This window comes from Dryobates pubescens, chromosome 16, assembly GCF_014839835.1.
Source record: "Dryobates pubescens isolate bDryPub1 chromosome 16, bDryPub1.pri, whole genome shotgun sequence".
In the NCBI taxonomy this organism is placed as follows: Eukaryota; Metazoa; Chordata; class Aves; order Piciformes; family Picidae; genus Dryobates; species Dryobates pubescens.
Window position 1 is genome coordinate 15,019,586 of NC_071627.1, and position 24,800 is coordinate 15,044,385.

General features: G+C 37.1%; 1 protein-coding gene across 1 annotated transcript in view; it reads left to right on the forward strand.

Moving 5' to 3' along the window:
- Nucleotides 1-7,877: 7,877 nt before the first annotated feature.
- ATP10B (ATPase phospholipid transporting 10B (putative)) overlaps nt 7,878-24,800 on the forward strand; it is a 207,080-nt gene continuing 190,157 nt past the window's right edge. The window contains exons 1-2 of the mRNA XM_054168268.1: nt 7,878-7,988; nt 10,470-10,554. The gene's annotated coding sequence lies outside the window, so the exon portion shown is untranslated. The remainder of the gene's footprint in view (nt 7,989-10,469; nt 10,555-24,800) is intronic.

Here is a 24,800-nt window from a genome sequence, read left to right on the forward strand (position 1 = left end):
TGCAAGAAGAGATATTATCCTGGTAAATAATTAATAAAATCTGGTAGATAATATAGAAACATAATTAATTTTCTTAAGTTGAGTAGCTCTGCATTTAAATACAGTATGGAACTTGTCCTCTCTATCCAGACTACATTATACACAACATAATCATTCAGCAATTATTAATCTTTCATTTTAGGAGCCTGTAACTATACCACATGACAAAGATTCAAAACCTTTTAAATCAAACAGCTTTTTTTTCACTCTACAGAATGGAAGATGATGTGAAACAACTAAAATTGGTGAGGATGCTAGTAGAGAGCACTCTCTCACAGAGGAGAGTCAGGATGACTTCTCTCTGTGCTGTGTAACTCACTTCCCTCCTGCTCTCTCTCATTACCACATGATTATAGCAGATTCAAAAGTTTTACTCTCTTGGGAGGTCGTAGCTGTAAGAAGAGAAAACTTTGTCTGTCATTCTGGACATAAAAGAAATAGTAATGTATTGCACATATATGTACAGAAAAGGTCTTTTTTCAGTGGAGAGGCTTTATCTTTCCTGTTGCCTTACTACTTTTTGCTTTCTTACAAATAGCTTTCTCTGGCTTAGTTCTGAAATTCTAGATAGTTTTTGCCATCAGAAAACCCAAAAGCTATGTGCTATTTATCATAAACAGGTTTCTCATACACAGTTCCTAAAGAAAAATAAGTAAAGGCCACATCTTCAAATGTGTGATAGTGTGATCTCACATCCTGTAGACAGATTACACCAATTTACAGCCACTGATGTCTTATCTGCTCTTCTTATTATTTGTGAGTTAGGCTAAACTGATTTGAGTATAATTTGGAGACTTTTTTTTTAATAGTGTTTAAAGGCACAGGGATAGAGTTCAGATATTAACATAAGACTTATCTGATTATTTACACTAAATTTATATTTGACAATAGCAATTAATATAAATTATATTAATGCATGATAGCATGGGTTGTCCAGGGAGGCCTCATCCTTGGAAATATTCAAGGTCAGGCTTGACAGGGCTCTGGGCAATGTGATTTAATGGAGTTAATGGAGAATGTCCCTGCTCACTGTAGGGGAGGTTGGCCTAGATGACCTTTTGGAGGCCCCTTCTAACCCAAACCATTCTATGATTCTGTGATTAACAATTTCTCATTAAATTTGTCTGTGTCTTGGCATGGAAGACCATGTTCATAGTTGCTTTTATATATTGACTTCAAAATCATGTGAAACCTTTTGCATATGCAGCTGTACTAGTATTTTTTTGTTGTTAAAGTTTATAGTTCTTAATGAGATTATTTTTCATGGTTTATGAAATGTTTTGTCATAAAGTGGTCATTTAATTCTTGTCTTTTAATAGTAACAGAGTGTTGTTACTGCTGATTTACAATATATTATCCTCTTACAAGCAAATTTAATCACAGGAGCTCAATTTCCCTCTAATCTTTATTAGAATAGTGGAGAGAAAACTCTGCCACATATAAAATTTAGCAAATAACAGTATTTAACAGAAAGGCAACAGTACCTGAAAATACACCGAGCAAGCAAAATTTTTTGCTAGAGAGTAACTTGCAAATATCTGAATGGCTAAACAAAAAAATCAAGAAAGAAAATATAGCAGTCTTTATAAAGAAATATCAGATAATAGTTTGAAAATATCAAGTTTTGCATATATTTCAAAGGAATGAATGTAGAAAGTTACTTGAATAACATTATCTCTGCTGTTATAGGTAAGAAACCTTACCTTACTAATACTTCAATCATTGTAAGTAATTTTCTTCATAACCATTTAGAGATAAAGAAAAGAAAAATGGTTGCTTTATTTTCCTTAGGAAATAATAAGTGATGATGCCAAGAAGTTTCAATTTACTTTGCCATAGTAGAAGTGAGAGTTACAGAATCACAGAATGTTAGTTTGGAAGGGACCTGGAAAGATGATAGAGTCCAACCCCCATGCCAGAGCAGCATGTCACACTGGAACGCATCCAGGTGGGTTCTGAATGTCCCCAGTGAAGGAAATTCCATAACCTCCCTGGGATGTCTCTTCCTCTCCTACAATGTGCCTCAATTTTTCATTATGCTAAATTTTATAAAGAAAATAGTATAAATACCAGTTTTGCAAAGTTACCTTTGTGGAATTGGGGTTGGAGGTTTTGGTTAAAAAATAATTAATTCAGCTGACTTGTTTTTACTTAGGAAAGAGATTTTTAGCTCTTTATGCTATTATTATCAGCCAACAAAGCAACACCTGCATGAGACACCATTGTCACAGTATTGCTGCACAGACTCTCCCAGTTGCTCTCTGAAATGTAACAAAATAAGAATCTAGGAAAAAAGGCTTTTTAGCAGCATTAGAGGTGTGTATACTGCTATATTATTTACTTAGTAGTAGTTCAAGAAATAACTACTAAGCAGAGTTAGGCAGTGCTTAACACATAGGGAGCAAATAGTAGGCACTATTTGTACGCAAGCTTCTCCAAGCCTTTTTCTGCAAAACAAATACACTTGAATAAATATCATGCCATGAGCAACAGGGGGTCAAGGAAAGAAATCCGTTTACACACAATTCGGGTTGGTAAGTCGTGTTCACTTGTACAATGAGAGCTTATGTCCTCAGAAGGCCAAAAAATGACAGCTTTCTGAGTCCTTCAAAACCTACCGCATTTCAACTGGGAAAAGAAGAAAAAGTGGAGTAAAATGAAGTTGTTTTTTTAGAAGAGTTTATTAGAAAGAATGATAGTGTGGCCAGCAGGAGCAGGGAACTCATTGTGCCCCTGTACTCAGCACTGGTTAGGCCACACCTTGAGTACTGTGTCCAGTTCTGGGCCCTTCAATTTAAGAAGGACATTGAGACTCTTGAATGTGTCCAGAGAAGGGCAACGAGGCTGGGGAGAGGCCTTGAGCACAAGCCCTATGAGGAGAGGCTAAGGGAGCTGGGGTTGTTTAGCCTGGAGAAGAGAAGGCTCAGGGGAGACCTTATTGCTGTCTACAACTACCTGAAAGGTGGTTGCAGCCAGGAGGGGGTTGGTCTCTTCTCCCAGGCAACCAGCACCAGAACAAGAGGACACAGTCTCAAGCTGTGCCAGGGGAGGTTTAGACTGGAGGTGAGGAGAAAGTTCTTCACAGAGAGAGTCGTTAGCCATTGGAATGGGCTGCCCAGGGAGGTGGTGGAGTCACTGTCCCTGGAGGTGTTCCAGAGGGGATTGGACATGGCACTTGGTGCCATGGTCTAGTAGTCATGAGGTCTTGGGTGGCAGGTTGGACTCGATAATCTTCGAGGTCTCTTCCAACCTTGGTGATACTGTGATACTGTATCTTTTATCTGAACAAAGGGATTTTGTGATTGTCTCTTCCTTACATTTCTGCAGCTGTTCCGTTGCACAGAGCTAACAACCCTATTCAAGTTTCATCATTTTCTATTACATTCTTGAGTTCTCTTACTGATGATGTCTTGCTGTCTTCTGAACAGAGCAGCCACTTGTTGTTTGGTCTGGCACCATACTTCTTGACAGCTGTAACATTGGTTATTAGACTTCTGTCTCTGCTCAGAGTTTGATGAAAATATTGCCTTGTGAAATACAATACACAAGACAGACATTGTTTATACTTTGACCTCTGCTCATAAAATGAGGTTTTTTAAAAAGAATGCCTTCTTTTAAAGCATTCATCTTCCATAAGCACAAATACATAAAATCAGTAAAAAAAAAATTAATAATTCCTACATTCTTTTCTAGTGCTCACTATGTCAGAAGTGAGTGGTGCCTTAACAGAATCAGTAAAATTCAACAATGCTTCAACCATTTCTAGCCAAAATCTGGACCTTGAATTAAAGTTGCAGGTAAATATTGGTTTAAATACAAAGGATGAGGGTGGGCACATGCTCTGTCCTTATCACTTTTCAAGGAGAGAACATCCTCAACAGCAGGAGGATGGAGTGAATATTACTGAGTCTGTATCCCCTGAAACCATGATAGTTACTCTCACTAAGGGTCCAGTCAATGCTTGTGATCCAAATGGTTCTTGCAAGGTTAGTCACTTAAAACGTTAAGAGATGTACATAATTGTATTCACTTCCCCAGGGTTTTCTTTCTATGAGTGGCAAAGTCAGTCTGATGTAGTATTATACCTTGCCACCTGGTTTGCTTGCATTTTATCCTGAGAACTGTGAAGTTTGAATTTGATGTCAGCAGAAGGCAAACTCTGATATGGTTACGTACATAGAAATTGTGGTATATAGAAATAGTTGCAGAGGCCTCTTTTTCCTTGATGAGCCTTAATATGTGTCAGGACAGGTCAAACTGATCCTGAATGCTTGAACTGGAGAAATAAGCCAGTGCTGAATTCTAACTTGAATTGAGAATCAATGACCTTCATTCAATAACCAAACATCTGAACTACTTACTAGAAGTTCCACAGTTATTGGTACAGGGAAAGTCTTATGCATCCAAAATAAACAGTAGGAAAAAAAACCCTAAATGCTGTAATTTAAGCACTGTGTTTCCAAGATAGCATGCAATCAGAATAATTAATAGAAATGCAAATACAATGCTAGTTTCTAGAAGAGCTTTATCTTGTGAAACAAATCATTTAATTATAGTGACAAAGCTTGCAAGCAAAACAAAAGAAGGAAGAAAGATTTTCCCCTAGAAGTTAGGAGGAATTTTCTGATTATATATATTTTCCATTTAAAAAAGTAAGTTTGTATAAATGTAGGTTTGGTCTTTTCCCTTCCTCTTTCCTTTTCTTTGTCATGACAAATGTTCAGAGTGCCTTAATTTGTTGCAACATACCGTGGGAAAATTCTGGAATCTCAGTAGTCTACAGTTGTTGCCCAGCTACTCACTCAAGTCTGATCTTTAGGCATTTTCTTTTCACAGCTCATTCAAACCATGTTGATACTGATACCTGATAACAGTTTTGGTCCTAATGCCCTCATCACATTAGGGTGAAACAGTCTGTGATACACTTCAAATGATTTTGAAGTTGTAAGAGATTAGAGATCACTTAATAAATGGAAAAAATCAATATGATCTGCTTTTCAAGGACTGATTACATCTTAATAAACCATCAAATTAATATTTTATTAAGAAATTAAATGCAATACTTCAATTTCTGCACTTCTATGTAGGTCTTCCATTAAGCTGCAGCATGAGACAGTGGGCTTTTTGGTCAATCCAATCCAACAATCCAAAAGCTTGCATTCAAGTATGATGCTTTCACTTTATTTCTAGTAATTTATATTGATGAAGACAGAAACAAGCCATTCCTTAAAATCACATATATACTTATACACAGAGAACTGCCACTAAAACTAGAAAAATGTATTAAGCATATCTTATAAGATCAGCCACATTAAATTCACCCAGCAGATATCTGACTTACAAACTTGAGTTGCTGAGAGTAGTGACTATGATCGGTATTCATTAGCACTGAATGGAATGAAGGAGCAGCAGGGCTGATGGCTTTTTTGTATACTAGCTGTCAGATCCGTAAGTGTCAGGAGTCTTAACTTCCATGTGGACTTCAAAGAAGTATTTCCTCTTGCAGCCAAACACTTTTCTGCTCACACTTGCCAAGCTTACACACTTCTAGTTTGTCTTGTCCTATTTGTTTCAACACTAGCTGAATATATTTGCTATCTCCTTGTTTTATTTTATCTACCTGCTTATGGGCTCTTGTTCTCAGGTTTCTTGACTCCTTTGTGGACTCATCGTTCAGGTTGTGCTCTGGTCAGCCCATGAACTTGTCTTTTCTTAGTCTTGGATAATATTCTTCTTGGCAGCTTGTGCACTATGTACCCTCCTTTCCTGCTGGCTTCAGGTCACAGCACTTAAAATCATAGAATCAACAAGTTTGGAAAAGACCTCAAAGATCATCAAGTCCAACCTGTCACCCAACACCCCATGACCACTAAACCATGGCTTCAAGCGCCACATCCAATCCCCTTCCAAACACCTTCAGGGACTCCACCACCGCCCTGGGCAGCACACCCCAATGGCCAACAGCTCTCTCTGTGAAGAGCTTTCTCCTCACCTCCAGCCTAAACCTCCCCTGGTGCAGCCTGAGAGTGTGTCCTCTTGTTATATTATCATAGTATCAGTCAGGGTTGGAAGGGACCACAAGGATCATCTAGTTCATCTACTTCCTTCTCTAACCTCACAATTCACTGTTAGTTTCTTCCTCACTTTCTCACAGCAGCAACCCTGATTCCTTTATTCCTGTGCTTGACTATATTTTATATGCAGGATGCACAAGGAGCAGCCGGCCTTGCTTCCTTCAGTAACCAGCTACACTGTCTGGATTTTAACTAAGACCAAAATGGAACCACAACTCGGTGCAAACAGTGCTTGGTGGGGTACAGGGGATGGTCAGTACTTCAGAACTCAGGGACATGGTCCCAGCTCAGGGAATATGAATACAAGGATTATTAGCTACTGTGTAATACTTAGGGAATTATGGAGAAGTGAAAACTTTCTTAGCATTTGAAAATGGGAGATGAGGTAGATGTTATTGGTTCAAATTACTGTTTTTTGGTGGTTTTTTTTTTTAAATTCTGCTTTAAATCCATAGATAAATGTCTCTTAGTGAAGATCTCTGCTAGAAAATATCAACATCACAGTGAATAAGTGACAATATAATGCAAAACCAAAAAGAGTTTAAAGTTTGATCGTGCGTTAAAAGATATGCATTTTAAAACCTCAAACCTCAAGAGGACTCAACTTATTTGTCGTTCCTTTTAAGCTGTGTTCTCCATTTCAAAGTCTGTAAGGTGCTTAGAGCAAGGTCAGCAAAACTGAGGCTGAGCTTGTAAAAAAATTTGGGGTTTTTTATTTTTTATTTTTTACTTTTTTTTTTTCTGTGTTAAAAATACTTTGCTCTATACTTTTATCAAAGAAAATTCATAGCCTACAGTTACTTGGCTATCACTAGGGGAAACCATGATGCTCTATTTATCATGGAGGAAATACAAGTGACAGAATAGTTAGTCTGCACTTTTAAAAAATCATAATTCCATTTCTGACTGCATCCTAATTGAATTTATTGTTTGTAGTTGACTGAAGGCTATTATTCTCATGGATAACTTTTATATTAGTAAATGAAAAATTTGTCTCTCTTTTTCTTTCTCCCACTCTTCTGTAAACTACTCCGTTAACCCTGAAGGGAACAGATCTACTTGACATAGATATGCAGGGAAAAACAAGCTGAGCACATCTCCAGAGGCTGTGAAACATTTAAAATGACTAATTAATTAAAAAATACTTCTGAAAATGTAAATATTGTTCAAGAAGTGTAAGGACTGACTGTGGAATATTATGAACTGACATAAATTACTACAGATTTTCAAGCTTCAGTGTCATTTTGTTTCAGATGCAGATGAAAACATCTCTGATCTACTCCTACTAACTGTACATAATTGAGCTAAGTTATGCTACAGGGACAAAAACATGTCTAATTTTTTCTTTCTTTATTTCTGCTCCTGATATATCTGAGATTGACTTGTGCATATGCAACTCCACAGTCTTCCCAGTACTGACCATCTCTAGTGCTGCAGTTTCCTTGCCATCAGCTGTCCCTGCACATTTGCCTGCAGGTTTGGTAATTCTTTTCTTGGGGACCTATGACCTGTTATTAAAGAAGAAAAGAAATCTCCTTTAAAATTCACATGCTTGATTTTTTAAATCAGCCTTTGATTTTATTTGGAAATCAATGGTATTAGTAGTAGAAAGAAACTTTCCTGTGTGTAAGGATGTCAGGAAAGTATTTTGATAAAGCAGTTTACATGCATATTTAAGTCGCTTAAGGGATTGGCATACCCTGATGGTAACTAAGTCTGACCTAATTTCTTAGATCACTTCTGAAGCTGTCTTTGTCTCAGCCTACTCACTGCTGTCTTGAGCATTAAACCCTTCTGAAGCAGATTTAGTGCTTTTATACTTCTGTATTCCAGGATGTGGGCCCTTCTGTTTATGGAGAAGATCCGCTTTTAAATGTGACTGTGGTATTTTCTTACAGCTACACCTGTGCAGAGGGATGCAATTCTGTGACAGGCACCTCCGTCAGCAAGGGGTATGGGTAGTTTGGTTTCACCTGGAAATGAGAAGTTTTGCGTTGTGATGACAGAAGATCTTCCGAAGCCTAAGATACCTGAGTCACTTTTTCTAAGCGGGAGGCACTTTACATGGGGACGGGGACGTGGCCGTGAGTGGAGCATCGCTGGAAGACGCAGGTTTGATGCTGGCCCACCCCGGCCTGCGAGGGAGGCTGCGGCGAGGAACGCCCCGCAGAGGAGCAGCAGAGGGCGCTGCTGTTGCCAGCGGGATAGCGCCTGGCTAGCCCGGGTCACCCCTTCGGTGTGCAGAGCGCTCCGAGCTTCCAGATTTCACCTCAAGTAGTTGAATTAAGCCTCTGCTCCCTTAACCAAAACGCCTTCATATTTTATTAGTGTGGTTTGTGGGTGCTTGTTTGTTTGATTGTTTGTTTGACAAGGGACACATCTGTCTCTGGCCCTATTTCCTTCACTGTTTCCTACTTAGCTGTTTATGATCCGCGGTAAGTGATGCTAAACCAAGCAAACCAATGCACAAACGGGCCTTGGTTTTTAGTGTCCAGAACTGTAAGCTCTTTTAAGCAGATCTCTGTGTTTGCTGTTATAGAGACATGTATGCCAAGACAATGTTAAGATCAAATTCCCAGAAGTAAAAACAAGAGATCCTGGTCCTATCTACACTCTTTCATCTGTAAGTATATATAATACTTACTGCAAGAGCAGTCTGTGCGTTCAATTTTTGATGAGTGTAGTGTAACTAAATTTCTATCTCATTCTGCTATGAATGAGAAAAATAATTCTCAATCTGCTGTTCACTTACCTGTTCAAAGAGTGTATCCTTATGATACCAGTGTGTGATGCTAGCCTCAGCCATACAGCTCCTATTAAGCACAGATGTTTAGGTTCTATCACTGGCAGCAGTTGATTTAATGTAATGTTTTATAATACTGAATCCAGTGTTGCAGTAAACATCTCATTTGAAGCAGTAATAGCAGACTTATTCCAAGCAGCCTTAACCCTCCATAGATGTAACAAATTATTTAGAATTATTCAGGGTAAAGTATATAGGTGAGATGTTAATAGAGAACCTGTTAGCCCAAAATACTGTTTTAATCAAGAATTTGAAATGCAGACTAGAGTAAGACTTGATACTGTAATAACACCTTTCATAGTGAAGGCATTCTAAAGCAATTTTCTGTAATGAGCTAGGTAGTGTGGGTGCTCTGACTGTGCGGGGAATACAAATACCAATAGCCACAATTTGTTCAACATAAGCTTTCTTACACAGAGATTAGAATATGAAAATATGTTTGAATGGAATGAAGAAAATGTCTTAAGTTGTTGCACACCTTCCCCCCTGCCCCCCTCATTTAAAGGACTGGCAGCCTTTTCACCTCAGTACAAAGGGGAACTAAACAGCTAATATTTTTATTATTTTTTGGCCTTTTCAGCATTTCTAGGACTCTTTGTCCTTTCCTCCCGATATCTCAAGCCTCAAAAATAACACACACATACACACTCTCACTGCAAACAATCTAGGAAAACAAGGAGTGCTATAGCTAAATGCCAAAAAAAATATCAAACCAGGGAAAACTGTTGAGAGAGAATGAAATGTGATGATAAAGTTCTTTGGTTTCAGTGAATATTTTACTCCTCAATCAGCAGCATAAAAGGCTTCCAGAGATTCACTGCTCCTAAGTTAGTGAGTAGTGAGTGGATTGTAGCCAAAACCTCATTGTTCATTATCTGCATGAAGATCTAGAAACATCATGCTACAGTCTTGAAGGATCTGAAGTACTTTCAGTGGAGCATGAGAGAGGAAAAGAAATATTCCCCAAGCTACAAAACATTCATCTTTTCACCTTATAATTCTATAACTTCAGACAATTTATGGAGAATGTTTTCTGAATGTTTTTGAAGCTACTTCGGCTTTATGCTGCTCTCTTTCTAATGACTAAAAAATTACCTTGTAAATATTTTGTCTCATTTAAACTATGGTTGCAGTAATTTGTACTGAAACATATTTAGAGCTGGCTTGTCTTACTTAAAATTCATCCCATAAGCACATACTCTTTATAACATATAAAATATTTTATTCCAACTGATTCTTCTTGTTCTTACTAATAGTTTTGATAGATGCCTATGGATGTATATATTGAAGCAGGGAGAATTGATAAGCAGTGGTTCATCTCTAGGATGAGTTGATTTGGATGTTGGCAAAATGTATCAAAAGCTGCTGGTCTAGATAGGAAATTATTTCCTCACTAGTCACCTATTATATAAGTAGTTCTTGAACATGCAGCACATTACTACCTGCCTTATTTGCATTTGTCATGTTCCAGGGCTATTCCCTTATCAATATAAAACCCTCTGCAGTTGTAGTGCTTGCAATAAATCACTTCTGTTTTTTCTTTTGTTCTCAAGGTTATCCTAATCTCTCAAGAACACCTAAGGACACTAAAGCTATGAAGAAACAGAGAACGACAACTGGAAGTTTCATTGCAAGCTAGTAAGTTCAACATTTTGACATTTGGTATTTACAGTGAAGAGTACAGGAAAGATATGGAGTCCTTGTACTCTTGTGCACTATCATTGCACTCTCTCAACTTGTACTGTGAACAAAATACTCCACAATGGTGATATGGAGAATGTAGGAATTTAAGACTCCAAGAAAAACTTATTTCTGAGCACACAAATTGAATTCGTAGCCCACGTAATAAATATATCTTAAACAGTCTACAGAGAATTCAGTCTTTTGTCACCTTCTATGCAGAGGCAATAAATTCAATGCTACTTTAAGATGCCTTGTTTACATATGTATAAATAATCTTTAAATTACAAATTTATAACTTGTAAAGTATGGAACAAAATCAAGCCAGCATTGCATTGACCATGATGCCTATGGGAAGAGACTAAGTATCTTTTATTCTTCAAAACAGATGGAATTGCATGAGGAAGTGACCAGAGAAAATAATTTTGTAAATTTTCATATTATTATTATTATTTAAATTTCTCTGACTAGTACCCAGCTTTTGACATTCTCCTGTGTGTCATAGCTGAATTTCAAATCAGTCATAAAACCTCTGTCAGAAGTTTTTGAATGTTGCAGATATTTAAATGTTATTTTTAACAAGTGTATCTACCCCCACGTAACTCCAGTTGTTTCATTTCTTTGTCTCTCACACTCACCTGCTGGCATTAATTTCAAATAGGTTAATGCAATTTTGGACAACTTATAAATTATGCTAGCTGCGCATCTGACTTGTTTGGTTGTCTTTTTTTCCTTCATCAAAACTCAGATAATATTGAGGTGCACTTCAAATGGTGCCACTGACATAAACAGTGGTTTTGAGGTACTTTTTAATCAAAAGGATGATTATTTGTTTTGGGAAATGTTATCACAACAAATCTATTATGGTCTCCTTAGAAAGACCTCAAAATGTACTTCTTTTTGACAGTTGAATCCAGTGTTACTTAGCAATCTACATCTAGGATCCAATTTACATGTGGAATAAAATGTTACTACTTGCTCTGCTTTACAACCAACTAAACATTAAGATAATTTTTAATTGAGAGAAGGTTGGACAATGTAGTAACCATTTGAAGATGGGAGTAATGGCAAAATTAGTTGCTCTGGCACAAGCCCTTGGCTTGTTATGGGGGAAGATGATTACTATAATTAGTGGCAGTGAAGATGTACAATTCTCTTTATGAAATGGCTGTGGATGATCTCCAAAAAAATTATTATGCTGTCTGGCCAGAAAAATATGAAAAGGGGACACCTGTGTTCCAGATAGGAACAGCTGTAAATATGTTGTTACATAAGCAGTTACTCCACACTCATGTACTGTACTTGTTGCTGGAGTTGGCCTAAACTGGAGAATTTATTCCATTTGAACAGAAAGAAATAGAGAAGGACAAGAATTAAGTAAAGATCCCCTTTCTTTCACTTTTCTTTCACACTGTTTTATATTACACTCATGCTTGTATTCTGGAGGTCAACCTAGGAATCCATCTTCCCAATTGTCTGTTGTAATTCATAGACTAGAGAGTAATGCTCCTCCTTTCTTCTGCCCCTAACTCCCCAACAAGTAATCTTTGATTTCTTGTATGGAAAATGCCACAGCTTCTGTAGGAAGCCTGGAAGTTCCTCTGTCTTCAGAGCTGTGCATTTTTCTGGTCATTTTTAAAGATTTCTGTGATTTTTTCTTCACATTTTTTTCCTTTTTTTTTTTTTTTAAGAGAGAAAATGAGTTTACATTATGCCTTAAAACTCTTTAATCATTTAATAATTTCTCATAATTTAGAGAAGCTGAGATTTTTTTTTTTTATCTGAAGAACTTTTATATTGACCTTCCCCTTGGGTTTATATGCTACCTAAAGTCAATGTAATCCAAGGGCATGGTTTCATGGTTGTGTCTTTGGATCCAGGAGTTTAAATCCTGTGAATGTATGTATTAGACATTAAGGTTCATGTTTTCAAGTTGTTTTGGGGTGATTGCACCATTTTAAATGTCCTGTGTGTATTCGTGCAGTTGAACAAAAAGTCTGTGAACACAGCTGATCTGGTATTTCAGTGCAATTTCACCCAAATTGTCTGTGACATACATTAACAATCCTATATATCACATATCTCCCTCATATCACTTCCCAGCCATTGCTTATCACACATAGTTTATTTTTCTCTAAACACTGCTGCCACCTATGGTATAGAAAGAATGAAGAAAATCTTATGACAGTAATTCTCCATAAAGTTTCAGACTGAGGAGAGAAATCCAAATCAAGATTAAAGAGAATTTGCAAAAAAAAGAACTACCTGATTTGGAATGATGTCAGGAAGCCTGTGGCTAATGAGCTCATCCTCAAAAAAACCACAAGGCAAACTATGAACTCAGGCCCAAAAGAAAAGGCCATCAAAAGTAGATCATTAATTCCATATATTTCATGAAATATCAAAAAATATTATTCAACAATATCTGAAGTCATGGCTTAAATGACAATGATAGGATAACATTTAAATCTAAAATACATTTCCGTGAGAAATCATGTTGCACTTCTAAGATGAGGAGAAAATCAAAATATGACAGCACAGTCCTCCTGCCTTTTTTTTTTTTTCCTTTAATCTGTTTCAAAGGCTAACAGTTATTTTATAATGGTCCCCTTCTTTCCCAAAGCAGGCATCTGAGAAGACCTTATATTTGATGCTCCATTTCCCAAACTAAAATCCCCTGCCTTGACATTGTTCAAGGTGAGCTTAAATAGGGCGAGACACATGCTGTTCTTACAGCTGTATTTGTTCAGGTGCACAGTTCCCAACTGCATGGGGCTACCCACTCCCAGTAGTAAATGCCAAGAAGAGAGAAAAAAGGGAAATAGGTAGGGAGAAGAATTTTATTTAAAGGTCCTGCTATTATTAGAATAGTTACAGTATCCAAATGCATTATAAATAGCAGTATCAAACATAGGATTTTCTCTTCCTTGATGTAAAAGAAAACAAATTATACAATTGCTTCATGGTGATAATGCTCAAATTTGGCAAGATTTGGCTGTGTTTAAGAAACAGAGCAGTGCCCTCCTCTTTCTTTCCAAGGAAGTGTAGGATCTCCCTTTTTGGTTATTTAACTTCTCATGGAATCCTTATTAAAGAAAATAAATGCTAATGGGATGCCTCTAGCAGCATAATTAAAACTTTCTGGCTTGATTAAAGTGTGCAGACTGTCAACTGCTACACCGTAAGAGATTCTGCCATTGACATTTTGGAATATGCAATGTATTCAGGGGAAAATGTCCCAAAGGGGGTTTACTTTCTTCTAAGTAAGCATAATTCATGACAAAATTTAAAGAAAATCATGAAGTGAACTAAAATAAACAAGGCACTTGTAAGTATGAGTGAATCTTACTAATGTTCAGCCAAAAATTGATGCTGTATTCCCAAGACAAGGCATTATACATTTATACATAAATAATGAGATGTTATATAAAAATGTATGTGCTGCAGACAGCATTGGTATCTGGGCATCTGCCTTGCTTACTAATGAGGCTAAGACACTGGAGTGAGTCATGTTGCCAAGGAATATGTTCTTGTGTGAATTTTTGAGAGAAATTTTAAGATCTGAGTGTTTCATTCAAAAGAGGGGAGTTGAGAGGAAGGGGGCACTTCATAACATGAGGTAAGAGGTGGGGAGGCCAAAGTGATGTGCAAAATTATTGTATGTTCTAATGCAAATTATCCTGTCATCAGAGAGCGAAATAAACTCCTTGGTCAGGTCAAGAGAGAGTTATAATAGCTTGCAGAGGCTGAAAATTATTCACATAAAATGACAAGAGAATATGATTCTATCACTCAATTATCTGTAACAGTCCCACTATTTTATTTTTCTTTTATGTTGTTTTTTGTAAGTGACCCAGGAATTTGTCCAATTTTCTCTAGAAAGAAAATACACTTTGATTTATTTTAGTTAGATGTTTTTACTGTACATAGACTGAAACTTGTAACATTCTGTTGAGCATTTCATAAGAACCAAAAAATACCCCAAAGAAACAAGCAAAAAAACCCACAACAAATAAAAAAACATCCTATAGCATTTTACTTCTTGTGGGTTTAAAATGTATTTGTTCATCTCAGGTCTGCATTTTGTTTAAGACTAAGATCTGTGGTGCATGAGACTGAGATAGGTGAAGGTGTGACATTGCACTGTGAGTAAATTCAAACATCATGCTGCATCTTTTCACTGGAACTATTCAGGTAGATGTGTCTATGCAAATGTAAGCCATGAGCGACATTTGCATGTGAGCACTTTAGGACATTCTGAGACTGTTAGTGAGAAGGTGAAGCAGTGATCCAAGATATGATGGGTTCCTCCATCATGGTGGTGGTGTAAGTCATCTGGCTTTGTGCTGGGCATCATTTAGCTTAAAACTGAGTTGCTTTCCAGCATGAAACATACTAAACATAAACAGCCTTTTGGAATGTTTAGTAGGCTTTCTCTCACTAATTTTATTTAAAGATATCTTTGGTGAATACAATTTAACTATGGCTCAACTCTGAAACTTTTGCCATATGGGTTTCCCTGAGTTGTTACATAATTTCACAGGCGGAAGAGGCTTAGCTATTAATGGTTTTTACTTGAAACAAATTTTTTAATGAAGTGGGAAAGATGAAAAAAAAAAAAATAGAAAGAGAATGAGTGTTGTTTATTTCATATTCTTTGAGAGCCACAAAATTATGTGCTATCTTGAAAATGGGCTGTGAGTTTGTTTTCCCTCAAGCAAAATGTCCCTGGAACACTACAGGGAAAATGGTTTTCAAGACTCATTTCTAAATGTAGAACTGTCATTGATTGTCAGCTTCTGTGAGGATCAGTGTTTTTTTAATGACTGCTCATCCTGCATTGCTTTCTAACTTATGTTTTCACTTTGATTATGTGTTTTTCTTTCAGGCTTTTGAGGACATAATGATCTTGGGGAAAACCGAAAGGTTGTCTTTCTCAGTTGCAGGATGACAATGATATTAAAAACTGTTGCTAATGCCATCTGTAATTAAGCAAAACACTGTAACAAGTGAAAGAAGGAACAAGCCAATAATTTCCAAATTTTTCATAGACACCCAAATATGTCCAGTGATTAGTACCTTTTTTCAAAATTCTCCTTGATTGTTACAGATTCAACTTTAAAAGCGAGAGGTCATTGTGCCGCTGTACACTGCACTGGTTAGGCTGCACCTCGAGTACTGTGTCCAGTTCTGGGTCCCTCAGTTTAGGAAGGATGTTGACTTGCTGGAGCGTGTCCAGAGAAGGGCAACAAGGTTGGTGAGGGGCTTGGAGCATAAGCTCTATGAGGAGAGACTGAGGGAGCTGGGGTTGCTTAGCCTGGAGAAGAGGAGACTCAGGGGTGACCTTATTGCTCTCTACAACTACCTGAAGGGGGGTTGTAGTGAGGCGGAGGTTGGTCTCTTCTCCCAGGCAACCAGTACCAGAACAAGAGGACACAGTCTCAGGCTGCATCAGGGGAGGTTTAGGCCGGAGGTTAGGAGGAAGTTTTACACAGAGAGAGTGACTGCCCACTGGAATGGGCTGCCTGAGGAGGTGGTGGGGTCACTGTCGCTGGGGGTGTTCAGGGTGAGGCTTGACAGGATGCTTGGTTCCATGGTTTAGTTGATTAGGTGGTGTTGGATGATAGGTTGGACACAATGATCTTGAAGGTCTCTTCCAACCTGGTTTGTTCTGTTCTATTCTATTCTATTCTATTCTATTCTATTCTATTCTATTCTATTCTATTCTATTCTATTCTATTCCCATCTGTGGAGGAAGAATAAAAGAAAGTCATCAATATTTGAACCTGAAAGAATTTTGCAGATAGTATCTGTTAACAAAGTTCAGGTTAATTATTTCAGTTTGGTATTCCATTAATTTCTCAACATTGTCTTTTCTGTTTTCACTGTCTTGCAAGGGAGAAAATTAATGGAAGTGGAAGATGTAGATCAAAACATGCAAAGGCAGTGAAGAAATAATTCTGAAACCCACTTGCTTCTGTTCTGAATGTGTTTCCAGTCACAGACAGACCGAACTAGCCTATCAATAAGATACAACTATGTGCGTAGTGCTGGCAGCAGTTAGTTCTAGATGTACCTTGAAGCTGGACATACTTGACATAGTTAGTTCAGGCTGTGGGAGGATCACCAGAATCAAGCTGAGCAGCAGACCGTGTTGATGATCTACAGTGAAGGAGGGACGGAGGTCAGATCTCATAGCAATGCAGACAAAATAATTTTTGGTGGTTTCTGCTGCTTCTTGGCAGGCAATTTTTATTTGAAGGAGAAGGACATGGAACTGCATAAAGTATTTACTCTTACATTATTTGTTAACATACTGTTGCCCCGTTAACAAATACACAAACTGTTCTGATAGTTTTGTAAATATTTCTTTGCAGGCAGAAAACCAGATTTCAAGGTTTGGCTCTGTGTCTCTAATCTCTGTCCCTGCAGGGTGTCTTAGTAATGATAATTTGACGTTTGGAGTTTAATTAAGAAAAAAAGTTAAGCTTTACTTACTTGTGTTCTTACAATAAAATGCAAATAGATTTAGAAGAACCTGCTTCGGGTATGCAAAGCTAAATAATACTGACAAGCCAACAAAAAACCAGTAAGTATTAAAAATGCAGCTTAAGTCCTAAATAAGGCAGAGGAGATGAGATACATAAAAGCTATTTTGTATTGACTTGCAGGGAGTGAAGTATTGGTTAATACTTAATTGCAAATCTTGTTCAATTAATAGCTACTAAAAAGTCTTAAGCAGCTATTCTCACACTTTAGGAACAGATAACTGTTCATATTGCCACATGTCTTTAGTGCTTTCACTAGCTCTTCTATGTCTGTGTATTACTTTTAATTATTTTATGGTGGTTTTTGTTTCCTTAAGCAATTCCTGGTTCATCTCTCATTGCACCCTTCCTTTTTGGACTTGCTCCTACATTCAGACCATCATATTTGACCTCATCTTGGACAACTGCAGTGAAAATACATATTTTGTCTTTTCATCTATCCTAAAAGCCTGATTTCTGGCATACTGTCCTACACATAAATGCATATACATGCAAATTCCTCATGATGAAAATAATGAGAACTAGATGAAAATAAAGCATAGTTTTAAAATGTATTAAATTAATCATATGAAAGCCTTGCATTATCAATTCTACCATACAGACAAGTGTTATCTTAAGAAGCTTCTTTAAGGGAACATCAAAGTTTCCAGTACAATTTTGTATCCATTTTCAGCTTGGTACACTTAGCAATAGTGTATTCTCACCAAGATAAATCAGACTGTCAATGTGACTGAAGCTGGGCTTTTACTAAATCCGGGATTTACAATGGACTTTTCAAAAGTACTGAAGGAATTTTGAAGATCCAATAAAAGGCACTATTTGCATCACATCTGATTCCTGGCTCTCCTTTTACGACAGAGAAGTGTACTTCTAAGAGCAATTTCAAAACTTAAGAGTAATAAAACAATATGTTCTGTATGAAATTCAACCACTTCTGGTATTTCATGAGTTTGTAAACTAAAACAATTTTAGGCTAACCTGAGCTCATGTTTCAGAATTATTGGGAGATTCAGAAAACATGTTTTGTTTTATAGTTTTTCTTTGTTTGTTTGGGGTTATTTTGTTTTGTTTTGTTTTTCTCTTAAAGATTTTCCATGTTAGGTCTATTGGCTACTTTTGTTTGCTGAGCAGTAGACAAGACAGTGACTGGACTTAGGGTGGCCACATCTGTCATTGTCCATATGGAAGATACACTATTTTAGCAAGCTTAGAAATATTCAAGGCATTTAGAAGGGCCATGCAATTTTGCTAAACTCACCTACAACAGCTACACCCATGTATGTGTCACCTGTCAAAAACAGATTTCCATTTACAGTGTCACCCCCAGGCATTCTTCCTTTCTTAATAATGTATTTAATGCTTAGCCTCAGTGACTTCCTCTACAGATATCAGCTACCTCCTTACCATCTTTCAAAAGATTAATTTTGTTTAGAACTGCATACTGGCCATCAGACTGTTTTATTCCTTCCTATGAAATAGAGATTTAGGTAGTATGTGTGTGTGTGTGTGAATACTATTTAAGCTTAAGTTATACATTAAGCTCTGATGTCTTCTTTAGTTACATAGGAATTTATAAGTACTTTTTCCTGGGAGTGTTCAGACACCTCATTAAGACAAGTTCAGAGAAACTAATAAAAATCACTTGTGCCCATCCAAACACAAACACTTCAAAAACATGAGACACAGGTTTGTGCTCAGTAGTTGGAACTGAACATTGCAGAGTGTTGTTAATATTCCTTGGTTTTGCTCTATATAAACTTGACACATGCTTTCAAGACTGCTGTTAGGTGTTGTAATATGTTTGGGAATTTTGTGTCCCTTAGTTTCAGGTGTTTGTATTTTTTTTCCTCCCCCAGGGTTTTCAGGGTTGGTTTTTGTTGTGGTTGGTTGGTTGGTTTTGCCCCCTATTAGCATGAAAATACTAAGCCTTATCATTGTTATTTATCTTGGTTTAACCCTGGTATTCGTCTGGTGTTTAGTTTGGGGGGTTTTTCAGACCCTTTTTCACAAAAGGGAAACTGCAAGTGGCTAAGAGTGTGAAATGACAAACTTAACATATAAAAGGTCAATAGACAAAGTGCAAGACATTGTCAATGTTTGAGTAAATCTCTAAGCCCTTTTTGATTTCATTAAACAGGCTTAGAAAAATGTTCATATCTCATGTTGAAACCTGTGTAAAACCAACATGATACATAAACGAACACAAAGGATGTTTTACCACTGTTGTTACTGGTGTGGTAAATACAAGGTATTTATTCTATGTAACAAGAGAAAACTAAGCACTTGTATTCTGAACTGATACCTGCTTTTTTTAATACTTCCTAGGGTTTAGACTTGCCAGTTATAAAGAATAACTGCCCATTAAAGACACAAACTCAGCTTGAGACCTGCAGACTTCAAATCCTCTTTTAGAGGCTCCTCCTACTATCTTGTTAGAGTTAATGTACTACATCTGTCACTGTAGGGATGTAGTTTCCTTTCAGAAACCAAGTGAGTTACCTCGTGGTTCTGTCTGCCAGTGAGTACCCATGAATTCTTTTTGTAACAGAATTTTTCCTATTGTCTAGCTGCACTAAACTTCACTGTTGACTTGAATTCATTAATCCTTGCTGTATATTTGCACAAATTGTTGGTTTACATGTCAACTGCTATGTTATGTGGTATACTTTGAGTAATTGCTACAAAAGCACATTAGTAACTGTGAGATACCCTGCCAGACCCCTGGAAACTACTGCTAGTAGTGAGGGACAGTCTTACTAATACATCTGCTTACATGTTTTTGTCCTTAGGTGTATGTATCTTGGTGTATGTGGAGAGAGAATTATCTTTGTTCTCTATCTGTTTCTCATTCTTCTTATTGAGCTGTGATTTACTTCAACTGAATTTCAAATGAAGAAAAAAAATAATTGCTTTAGTATGAGTGTTCAGTTAAACACAGTGAAAAATATCATTGCTGTGAACAGGGGATTCTGTGTTCTTGTTTTGGTGACAGGCTGAATGTTTGGCCAAATACTTTGCCAATTATTGCTGAGTATTTTGCCTCTGGTATGTGACTCAGAAGTCACAACTTGTACACTCCAGGCCACAATGTCAGAATGCATTTTACCAATTTAACTATAAATGGGCTAGAGCAACAACAAAGAAAAGCAATCTTACAGGTATGTTTTCTTTCTGTGTTTTGTGTCCAAGAACATTCATGACCGCTTCACTCATTTTGACACTACATGCACTAAGGTGTAAGACTGAGTCTACTAGACTGAAACCTCAGGCTCAGGTTTATGGCTTTTTGTTGAAATACTGGTGTTATAAAACTCCAAGACCAGATTTTGCTTATAGGCATAATATTGCCAGAAACAAATGATGTTTCTGAAGACAGATACTTCACTGAGGGACAGTTCCCTTTGCTCTATGTAGCTTAGAGACAAAATACTGTAAATATTGGGTAGGGCCATGAATTTCCTGCCATGCCAGGTGACTAGCCATTCAACCCAGAACAGGTTGTATAATTCTGGATCCTGAATGGTAAGAGATAACTTACTGAGAAGAGCTGATCATAGGAAATAACTCTGGATTGAGTGACCCTGATTTAATTCAGTTTAAATGTAACAAAAACATAAACCAAATGGGTTAGTAATTTCATTTTTTAACTACCTCAGAAGGGCAAGCTTTGAGAAATTAAGGGAGCTTGTTAGAATTCAGCTGTGCTGAAGAGCTCAAGCTCTTCAGTGTCAATGAGGCTTGATGGTTTGGAGGTTTTGTTGTTAATTAAAAATGAATAGCTTTCCAGAGTTATCTTTACAAACTTTTGAATGTATTGTAGGAAATGGTTTTCAGCCTACTGGGTTTTGGCTACTCAGGAGAAGAATATTTCAAATATGCAAAGGACATTTAGGGAACGGTGATGCATTGATCAGCAAACCTGCTTTAAAGGCCAGAAAGCCAAAGTTGGGAGGCGGGGGGAAAGTGTGTGTGGAAATAAGAACTGGTAAAAAAATATGTTCTGGTAAAATTAAATCATGAAAGATTTGTGGAGTGAAAATTAAAGATAATGTCTACCCTCAAAGGAAACTATGTTACTTGTTTTTCAAGTGAGGTAATTTTAAAGTGGAAAAGGAGAGAGGTCATTCGATGATAACAAATAGTCTAATGATGACAAGTCTTACAAAGAGTGCTACTTCCTCAGCACCCTTGGAGCATATCTTATTTCTGGGGAGATCTATTTTTAGGGTACTGTAACTTTAGAGCAGTATCATGCAGGAAACACCAGTTAAGCTTTGAGCATCTGTGCTCTGTGCTGTATTTTTGTTTGTGTACTCCAGCTAAGTGCTCCTACAGGTACCTGTTGAATGCTTTGATTCTTGATGTTCATGGATTACATTTAACCTTCTCTTATAGTTCACAAATCAAAAAATAGGCAGAGTGTTGTAATTTAATATAATTTTACAATAATCTTCAACTCAGGTTTTTATAGGTTGTGTATATGAAAGCACTCCCTTGTTTTCTTTTGCTTGTATTTGGTTTGTGGAAAAAAAAGAAATCCCATGCTGGTGTCAAAACAGAATCTTCTTTCTGAGCATGATTTTTGTCTGTGAGATTTAATGGTATCCTTCATGCTGGAACCATCTTTAGAGACAACTGAAAATAATGTGTCAGTTGCCATGGACACATCTATGTGAAAACCCTATATTCCTCTTTTACTGTGTGACTGCATACTGATATGTGCTATACAGAACAGACTGAGTGTCCTCAGCTTAATTCCTAACATACACTGTGACTTTTATGCAACTCCCTACACAACTAATTTACACAGCTTGCTTTCATTGCAGTCTATATCAATTTTGGCAATTTCTTCTGAGAGACATGGCACCACAAGCTCAGTGATAGCTTATAATAAGCCAGTATCTTTGCTGTAAAGATAATTGTGAACATTGTTAAGTGAATGTTATGCCAGGGGGAATGAGTATCCTTCCAAGAAGGCTTTTCGTTTATCCTGTGGTGTCAAGCACAGCAAACAAACTGTAATCAGCCCAAGCTTCTTGGGATTTCTAGAATTGGAAATTTCTCCTACAGTGAAAATTCAGTACACTCATATACAAGGAGTGCAGTGCACCCTTCACCTTCTAGTAGCACCCTAGAAGTCCTAGACTAAACTTCGTTGGTGATTTGCTTCAAAAAGTCTATCTAGCCAGATGCTTCTGGATGAAGAATTGCATAGTTTTATCATTACAATAGTGGTAAAAAATGAGATTAAGGGAATTGGGAGATACTGATAGGTAGGAGTAATGTAGAGAATGCATTTTACATCCTTAACATTTTGCTATAAATATTAATATATTATAAAGGCTATAAATGGGTTATATATGTTATAAATCTAGTATAAACAAGAAATGAAACTGAGAAAATATTGCTGAATGGTCTTTTCCAACCTTATTGGTTCTGTGAATATACCTCTAATAATTTCTTTTGCTGTAAAAATTATTTTATACAGACATAATAAGAGCATTTTGGTGAAATATCCAGCTGATAGATCTGCTACCCTCTTCATCAGATACAGTGTGTATGGTGCAATTTGGGAAAAGGCTGTGTTTCATTCATATTTTTTCCACTCCCTCTGGGCTAAAGGCTAGTCCCAAGGCCATAAAATTGCACAGAGATCTCCTGACACCCTCGCAAGGAATGACAGGTTACTTTGGTGTAATACTGGTTCCTTCAGATTTTGTGTAAACTAGAACTTGAAAGAGGAAGATGCAGCAAATTTATCAGCTACCTACAAATAAGAAATGCACCAGGCACCCCGTTATTTAAGTTTCTAACTGTTCACATACAGCTAATGGTAGCTATATTCCCCCATTGAAGCACAAAGAAGAGCAATGTTGCCTTTATTCCATTCTATGAAAGCAGCTTTAGCAATATTCTCTAAAAAAATTCATATAATTATATTTTTTAAAAAAGGAAATTCAGCTTACAGTGTTGGATTTATTTAGTCAGGAGCAGAGAGGAATAAAGAAGCTCTCATTTGAAAAAAATATGAAATCATGGTAGTTGTGTGGGAGACAATATGCCATCCTCTGTCTGATTCCATGTGAGTCCTAGAAGTCTGCATGACAATAAAGGAGAGTCTGCAGACCAGGAGGAATGTGTTTGTACTTCCCTAATCATAGATGACAGGATATTGCAGCCAGCTGGGCTGCCCTATGTTGCAATGGCCCCATTAGGAAAATTGAATTGCCATAATGTAAGTATATTTGCTTCCATCTGCCTGGAAATTTCCTGAACCTGTAGTGAAGGCACTGGGGTATTTGTCCAAAATCTGTTCTGCTATTTTGCTTTGATCTACCTGTTAAAGCTACTTTGCTTTGATCTATGTAATACTGACAAGACACAGACTGACACTAAGCAGCCAGTAGACAGGGTGAAAGGCTCATCCCAGAGCTGTGTAGCTAAGTTACAATAAGACAGTGTCCACAATAGTGACCTTGAAGGAGATGGAGTGATAAGGTAGTGAAGGCAGTAATTCATTAATATGGTTACAGTACTATGGTAACATATGAAAGACTACAGGTGGGTCACTGTAAAAATGTCTGCTCTTGGTTGTGTACCCTTGTCTGCTTTTGGCTTTCTGCACTTGCAGTTAGAGGCACTTTCTTTCCTTTTCTCTTTTAGAGGCATGTGAGAGACTAAGATATATTAGAAAAGAGTGTTCTACACATGATGTTGTGATTAACCAGATAAACTTGTTAAATTAAAGCAGAACTGAAATCTTCATCATAATTCCAAGACTATGCTATGTTAGAAATGTCCTGGATTTGTTGGTGCTGCTCTTAGATGTAGTACAGAAGTAGAAGAGATTTGTACAAGCATTTAGGGAGTTGTTTGCTCCTGCAGTGGAGCTGGTATATGAAGCATCCCTATCTTTACAGCTCTTTGCAGGCCTCCTAGATGGAAATTGCATTTAATCAGATTGGTCTTGGAAGCTCAGGAATAGTAAAGTTTATTTCTTCTGTGTATCCTGAAGCAGGAAAAAGCAGTAGTATCTATGTGTCTGTGCTCTGAAGGCAAAGGAAACTTAAATGATATAACACCCTCCAAAAGTACAACAGGAATAGGTAGATCTTTAAGGCAATTCTTGCTTCCTCTGAGAGATCCCAAAAGCTTCTGTAATCTCAGTGGGATTCATCACATCCTTCTTCTGCCAAAGCAAAATACTCCCATGGGTTTATGTAATGACATTATAATATTATGTCTGTTAAAAATAGACTGTTACCAAAAATGTCTCTTAGAAATCAGTCTGTACATTATGAGTTCTTTTCATGATGTTATTGAAGAAATTTTATAAACTTAGTTTGTATTTTTAAAGCAATTTGGATCGTTTCACACCAAAAATTATCTAACCTTTGAAGTCAAAATAAAAAGCCATCCAAGAATTAGTATTTCATAATATAAACTGTTCTAGCAAAATATTTTCAATGTGAGCATTTCTTGATGTACAGCTGAAATTTCTTGGTCAATTAACCATCACTGATGAACAGAAGAGGAATTCCTTGAGCAAAATCATGCATAACATTTTGGCATTTACTTCACTGCAGCCCTAAAGCATATCAGGGAATGGATGGAGCCATCTGGAAAAAGGAGGGGGTGGGAAGTCTAAGTGTGTGT